Source organism: Hibiscus syriacus, unplaced genomic scaffold (assembly GCF_006381635.1).
Source record: "Hibiscus syriacus cultivar Baekdansim isolate YM2019G1 unplaced genomic scaffold, ASM638163v2 tig00111834_pilon, whole genome shotgun sequence".
NCBI classification, from domain to species: Eukaryota; Viridiplantae; Streptophyta; class Magnoliopsida; order Malvales; family Malvaceae; genus Hibiscus; species Hibiscus syriacus.
In genome coordinates, this window is record NW_024063192.1 from 432,397 (window position 1) to 440,409 (window position 8,013).

The following is an 8,013-nucleotide window of genomic DNA, read 5'->3' on the forward strand; positions in this document are numbered from 1 at the left end:
AGTTCGAACAATCGATTCGAGTAATCGGACATTTTTAGTGCGAAAACTCGAATCGAATTGTTCCCTAATTAAACTAAAATGTCTGCCTAATTTCTAATCTGATTCTAATATTAATCGAATTTAAAATCTAAATCTGGAATTTAAACTATGAAACAAAATAAATAAAACGAATTAAAATAAATACAATAATGAATAAGAAGTAGAAACAAAATCATAAAATAAAATAAAATAAACATCATTTAAGGACTTGATTGCAAGAATATTAAATTAACAAACTAATAGGGGACAAATTAAACATAAAATAAGGGCTCAATTAAAACAAATTAAGATGCAAGGGCTAAATCGAAATAAAACAATAAAAACATATTTAGGGACTAAAACATAAAACACACATGAAATTATAAGGACTAAATAGAAAATTACCCAATAAATAATAACATGCATAAAAATGGGCAAATAATTGATTCGGTCCTCTCAGGTGACCAAAATATAAAAACACAATAGAATATTAGGAACTAAGTAGCAAATAAACCAATAAATAATATCACACATAAAAAAACAAGGTAAATAACAAAAATGGCCCTCTCTTAGGACCAGAATGCAAAACACGGAAGAAAATAGAGGGACTTAAAAAGAAATAACCCAATAAAATAGAACATGCACGGCCGAAAGGTCAGATAGCAATTTTGGTCCCCCTAGGGACCAAATTGCAAAAACACGGCAAAAGGTGAGGCATTTAAAACGCAATTAACCCACTAAGTTTTCCTATAAATACCAAGATTTTTTTTCACTTGTAATCAAAACCAGAAAAAAAAAAAAAAAAAAAAAGGGAGAATGCTCTCCCCTCCGGCCGCCGCACACAGTGGCCGAAAATCTCTAAACTCCCCCAAAATAACCCCAAAACCTATATCTACCCCTAAACCTCCAATATGGGCTAAAAAACCAAAAATCGCTCAAAAATCACTCGACAACGCTTCGATGCTTGGGCTTCCTCCCACTTCGACCACCGCCGTTCAACACTCTTTCCTCTCCCTAGGTAAACACTTACTCCCTCATCTCTCATTTCTTTCTCTATTTACTATAAAATAAAAGTTATTTAATTTTACTATTTTTATTTCTATTTCGAAAGAAAAATAAAAACGAAAAAAATCTACCTTAAAGTAGAATGCTTTGTATTTCTTTTGGGAACTGAGAGAGGAAAAAAAAGATCCTTGCATTTCATTTGGGATTTTATACCCGAAAAATTACATAATCTATAATAATCATGTTTGTAATGAGTGTTGGGTTTTAATGCCCCGGATTTTTCGGGATTTGTTGGATTTGTTCTGACTTTGCTTTTTTTCCTTGTTGTTGTTGAGATGATGATGAAACAGTGAAGATGCTAGAAACGACGGCAGCGACCGTGGACCTCAAATCCGGCGACGACAGCAACAACTAAATATATTAGGGTTAAGGTTAGGTTTAGATTTTGGGTTTGTTTAGTTTTGGGCTCAAGTTACTGGGTTGGTTTTGGGCCCAGATTTGTTTTGTTTTTGGGCCCGAGTTTGTTTTGTTGGGCTTGGGTTGTTTGGGGTTTAGTTTAGGGTCTGTTTTAAAAATGGTGCTTACAAAGACGACGGCTATTATCTTACCAGATAACCCATTTTTCATATATACATATACATATATATATATATATATATATATAAAAGTTCCAAGGTGGGAAAACTATAGCGAAATATGTTCACCATTCTCCTTAAGACAACATGAATGTAGCATGTTTTATGTACAATAATCTTATATTTCACAGAAAAATTGAACTTGCACAACTCAATACCGTTACACTTGCCACAGCCTATATATACCCTTTTTCCATTTAAGTAATAAATAATACTCCATGTACAACACAACAAACATTGGATACCAACCTGGACATGTACACAATGTCTTGGATGGAGGGGACAAGCTTGAAAGCAATCTCAAGGAAATATATCTTCAACTCTACCACTTCTTTCTCTACGCCTTTTCTGGTAATTGTTGTGAGAATAAAAAAAATGTATATAAACATGGTGGTGTTAAAAATAAAGGCCAAAATTCACACCTTGCCAAAAATTTGCAAGTGCATGAGGTAAAGGAAAATTTTATCTTGCCAGAGAGTAAAGAGCAACTTATCGGCAACATCTTGGATTGTTTACAAGGTTCGTCGGAGATTAAAGTGTGGTGCGGTGGCCATAGCTATAAGGGTACTTCGTGGGGGTGGTTAGCGACGAAGCTCTGTTTGTTATTATAGCATCGTGTTTTGGTGGATATAATGACGGAGACGGAATGGTTGGAAGGCGGTGGATATCTTAAAAAGTTCTATTTTATTTTTTAATTGTTATGGGTTTAAGCATAAGAAGAAGAAGAGATTTATTTTATTATATTTTAAGTGCCACATAAGATTTTTGTTAAGGGATTAACGGGAGTTAACGGCAGAGGACTTAAATCGGACGAATTTATAACGTTAGGTCTTATTCCCTTTAATTTTTTTCGGTGACCAAAGTTAATCATAACAAAAATATAGGGGACTATCCGCATAGTTTACCCAAAAATAATAAACGATAAATTCAATTGTAATACTATAGTTGGAACGTTGGATGATTATTTCTTTAATAGCATTCAAGTCTGCCAATCTGTTTTACTAATAGCTTGTTTGGTGGGAAAAAGGATGAAATTTTAATGAAAAAGAATGTTGCTGTCAAAAACCAATTAGTCGGTCAACATGTTAGACCTACCAAAGCTCTTTTTTTAATCAAATAATATTAAAAAAATCAACTCGTGTGTGTTTATCAAAGATGAGAGTACCCACGAATCAAATTATCTCAATGATTAAAAGAATGATTGTTATTATTAAAAAGTCTCGTATTAAGCATTAGTGAATACTGCAGTAGAGGCGATTAAATGTTTATTATAAAACAATCGAAAGTATTTAGAACATATATTAATTTATAATAACCTTTACTTAATAAAAATAAATAAAATGATCATTTCAGGTAACATGGTTGTTACTAAATTTGATGGTTTATGTATATGTTAATTGTATGTAATTATTTTTTTTAAAAATAATCAAGTTAAGTAAACACATTTAATTAGTTGGTCAAACTGTTTATCTTTATTTTATCATATTTCTTTACGTTATGGGGTTCTAAACCCATTAGGATTTTGAAATTTTCTAATAATGGTAATTATGGATGGATGCGGGATTTTATGTTAAGGGTGAATTTGAACTTAGGGAGCGAACTTGAATTTATTAAATTTTATGTGCAAAAACAGATTTTTGATGAAAATACATTAAAAATTATGAAATATGTGGCGTTTTTTTCCGAAAAATCACCGGTGACCGGTATATTTACCGATCTAACACCGGTCAGATTATATTTCTCGAACTAACACCCGTATTAGTAAAGTGCACTCCCTGCCCCGCGTTATATGTTGATTTGGTGCCATGTGAGGTATAGCGCGCCCCCTAATCCGCGTTCTACGCCACGTAGGGGTATAGCGCTGCACCTGGGTATGAATTATATTTAGCGCGGATCCTGGTTCACGCTATACATTTTATCTGAATAATTACATATAGCGCGGTGCATGTATCGCATCTTATATGGTTATAAATATCATTCACTCCCGATTAAGTTTCTCACATCTCCTCACATCTCTCCTCTCAACTTATAAATTAATACAACAATTCCGTCAATGAGTAATAATTCTGGTAATTTTCTCATATTTGATTTAGAAGTTCGTGTGATTTTTCGTAATAAATTTTGTTATAATTTTTTTTATTATACTTATTGTTTATTATGATTATTTGAAAAAATATTATACTAATTATTTTCAATTACTTTTTGTGTTTTTAAAATTGAAAAGCAGGAGCATACGTCAAAATAGTTTTACGGTACATGTAATAATATAAAATTATATTATTTAAATTATTTACGTTGATGTGTAAAAAATCTATTGTGTTATATTTTCGTTCATATATAATTTATTTAATCAGGTTTGTTTCAGTTATTTTTTTTGCAGATATAATATTGCCGCAATTTTAGACTCAAAGAATGGCGCGACTTTCAGCTATTGTTTATTATGATGGTGAAATTCGAGAAGATGAAACCGGCGTTGTTTTCGTATAAAATGAGCGAGTTAAAATATAATTCAAGAGAAATATAACTCTTGAGGAGCTGATAACGAAGATTTCGATGAAGATTCATGTTGGAAGTAGTAGAAGAATATCGTCGTTGCAGTATAATGCTTAAATAAAGTAAATACATCTGCAAAAAAATTATATTAGTAAAATATTAAATAAAATAAAATGCTTAAATAAATTAAATACATAATATTAAAAATATTATAAAATATACCTTAAATAGAGAGAGAGAATTTGAGAGAATTTGGTGTGATGAAAGTAATAGAGGATGGGGTATTTATATGGAGGATTTGGGGGATTAAAGGTATAGTGCGCGTCCTGTACCGCGTTATACCCCACGTGTCAGATAAACAGCTATAGCGTAGATCAGGGGCCATGCTATACCCATGTGTAAGTCATGTCAGCGTATAGCGCGGTACAGGGGGCGCGCTATACCCCACGTGACGCCAAATCAGCATATAGCGCGGGGTAGGGAGCGCGCTTTACTGCTACGGGTGTTAGATCGGAAAATATAATATGACCGGTGTTAGATCGATAAATATACCGATCACCGATGATTTTTCGAGGAAAACGCCGAAATATGTAATAATTTTAAATTTTGATAAGGCAACTATCCTACTTACTAATTGATAATAAGTTTGTTGTTAAAAGAAATGTTCACCCATCCGTTCCTCGATTGTTTCAAATGACTTGATCACTTGAATACAGAAGCAACATAAAACAGAATCAAGAACAGAATCAAATCACTAGTAAATTTCATCTACGTATGTTTAAGGACATAATTCCAAAAAGTACAAGGATATATTCCATACTATTGATACAAGAATATAAAGCACCAGAATGGCTTACAAGAGCCAAAACAGATCATGAAAGTAGAAACGGACACATTGTAATATCCCAAAATTTTGGTCAGTGACCAAAATGTAAATTTTAAAAGTTCAGTGGCCAAAGATATAAATTTTGAAAAATTCAGTGACCAAAGTGGTAATTTTCTCAAAAAGAAATCTTATCATGTAAATGAATAGTTCACCCCAAGAATGACGTTTTGTGGGTTTCAGTCTTTTGATCTGGAGCTTGTATAAAAAGCTATTAAGCGATAAAGTTTGGTAAAATATTTGGATAATCGGATCGAATGAAAATTCATGAAAATTTAAAGGATGGTGGCAGGAGGTTAATAAAACTATTTTCATTTTTTTAAATGGTAGAATTTACCATGGATCATGGGATTTAAGTTGATTTCCTATGTTAAATCGGGATTGTTGAATTAAAGTGATCAAATTTGAAGTTTTGGAAAAGTGCAAAGGCCAAGATGGAAATGTACAAAATAATTGTTCATATTTGTTATGATGATGTAAGAATGGTGACGGAATCATGACGTAGCATGATAAAGTGGTAATTATCATGATTTTTAAAAGATAAAAAGGTAATTTAGTATTAAATAAATTTTTAATTCATTTAATTAGAATATAACGTGCAAGGATTAATAAATGGTGGAAAAATCTACAAACTTTGTTCATTTTCTTCTTCATTTTAAAGTCATTTTCTTTGATTTTTGGATTCAAGTGTGAAATAGAGAATTAATCTACATCAAATTCTCTATCATTTTGTATAAATGGTTCACGTTATTCTTGTTTGGATGGTTGATTTCATGAATTGGGTAGTTGAAGGGGAAGAAGAATGATGATGATTTAAGGAAGGATTTTTATGTTGGTGATGTTGTAGAGTTGTTTTCAAGCTAGTATGGTGATTAAAAGTCAATTGGAAATGCATAGAGAAGGAATTTTCCATGACCTAGGGTTTATGGAAAGATTGAAATTGAATTGTTTTTATAGGGGTTTGATTGGAATTGCACGGAAATATTGTTTAGAGTTTGAATTCATGCTTGAATCAAGTTGGAATTCATTGAATCCCTACCCTATGATATTCGACCCCAAGAAAATAAATTAGGGAAGATTATACAAAAATTTCCTATGGGTTAGAATTGATGTTAGAATAATTCTACGTGCTTGACAACGTGATTTGGACCAATTTGGAAATTGGTGAAAGTATAGGGACTATTTTGCATAATTTGAGAATTTTAGGGATTGAACTGAGATTTTTCAATAGTTGTAATACCAGGCTGAAATTGAATATTGAAATGCTGGTTTTTAATGTTAGAATGTTGATTTGGATCAAATTGCAAGTTTGCTTAAGTTTGATGACTAAATCGTGAATATTGGAAAATATGGGGTAAAATGGAAATTTTGCAAGTATGAAGGTACTAGTTTGAAAACAATGTTAGAATGCTGGAAATTTAGTGTTTGGAATTAAATTAAAGTGAAATGAAAAATGACCATTTTGAATGAATTGGAAAGTCGGGATGTAGTTTAAAAGAATTCGTAAATGGTGGTTGAAATGTAAAGTTGTTAAAGTTATTTGAATTAGTGACGACTACGAATATTAAAGGAATTAAAGTGTCATTTTAGAATGTTAAGACTGATATTGAATTGTGAAATGATATTTATATGGAACAAGTATTGAAGGAATTTTATAGATTTATTTAGTAGATTTTGCTTATGTTACCAACTCCAGTGCATCTCCAAAGTAAAGAAAATATTTACTTTGGAGATGAATTTTAACTCCAGTCGATCTCTAGAATAGAGTTTGGAATGTGAAGATGCTACGGTGATACTTTACATCTGACGTAACACTGTAGTTGCACTACGTAATATATATTTTTTATGTTATTTTTCTGATTTCTGGTTTTTGTTATTTTCTGTCTTTTCTTTGTTACATTATTTTCTATTATTCTATCTTTTATATTTTTTTATTGTAATTTCTCCACGATAAAATAAAAATTAAACATAATATAATAAATTCAAGTAGATTAAATTGCAAGATAGAAAAAAATACATTGAAATTAGATAAATAAACATACTAATAGTTAAATATTGTGAATAAAGTAGAGTTGATGGTAATGTAGAGATAGTGCTGGAGATGAATTACTGAAATTTTAAATTGCAACAATCTAATTTACACGTGTCACTTAACGAAGAAAACTAACGGTCCGTCACGGCGTGACCCATTCTGAGTTACGGAATGTAACGTTAAACACCAAACTCGAACGAAAAAAACTTAGACACTGAACTGTAAAAACGGACATACATTGGGCACCTTTTGTATATGAAACCCTAATTTATTTTATACTCTTGTGTAGGCAGGTGTTGGTAATGGCAAGGTTTAGGTTCAGGCGAAGGAAGCTCAATGAGTAAGGCTGGTGCAAGGGTATATTGCTTGGTGGTTTTCCGCCATGGCCGAGAGGCCATAGCACCCCTCTCTTCAATTCTTTTTTTGTTCTCTCTGTTACTCCTCTCCTCTCCTACAGTTTCTTGGAGGAGAACAAGTTGCTGATCGGTTGATAATAGCATTATATGTTTGCTTTGAGATCTCAATGAGCAAGGTTTGTTGCAGATTTTTGCTTCTGCTGCCCTGGACTTTCGGGGCCGTGTTAGTGTCGGTTTTGTAACTGGGATTTACTCTGCCCCTTTATTTTACTCTTCGATTTTCTTCTCACAAGTTGCGGATTGGTGTTGCGTTAATGATGTCGAATAACTGTCGTTAATGCCTTTGGTTTAGGGGCTGTGATGGGGTCGTTAATGGCTTTATTTTCCTCTCCATTTTCCCGCATATTCTAGCCTCCCAAACACCTCAAAAGACCCTTATTTCATCCATCAAAGTCTCGAATATGATATTAGATTTTGCAGGTAGAATTCTGATGTTGTGTTTGAAACCCCACCCTTTGTTTGATTAATTCATGAAGTGTTAAGAAGCGAGGAGGTATGTGGAGACACGCTAGTAGATTCTGGGGCTGCCAT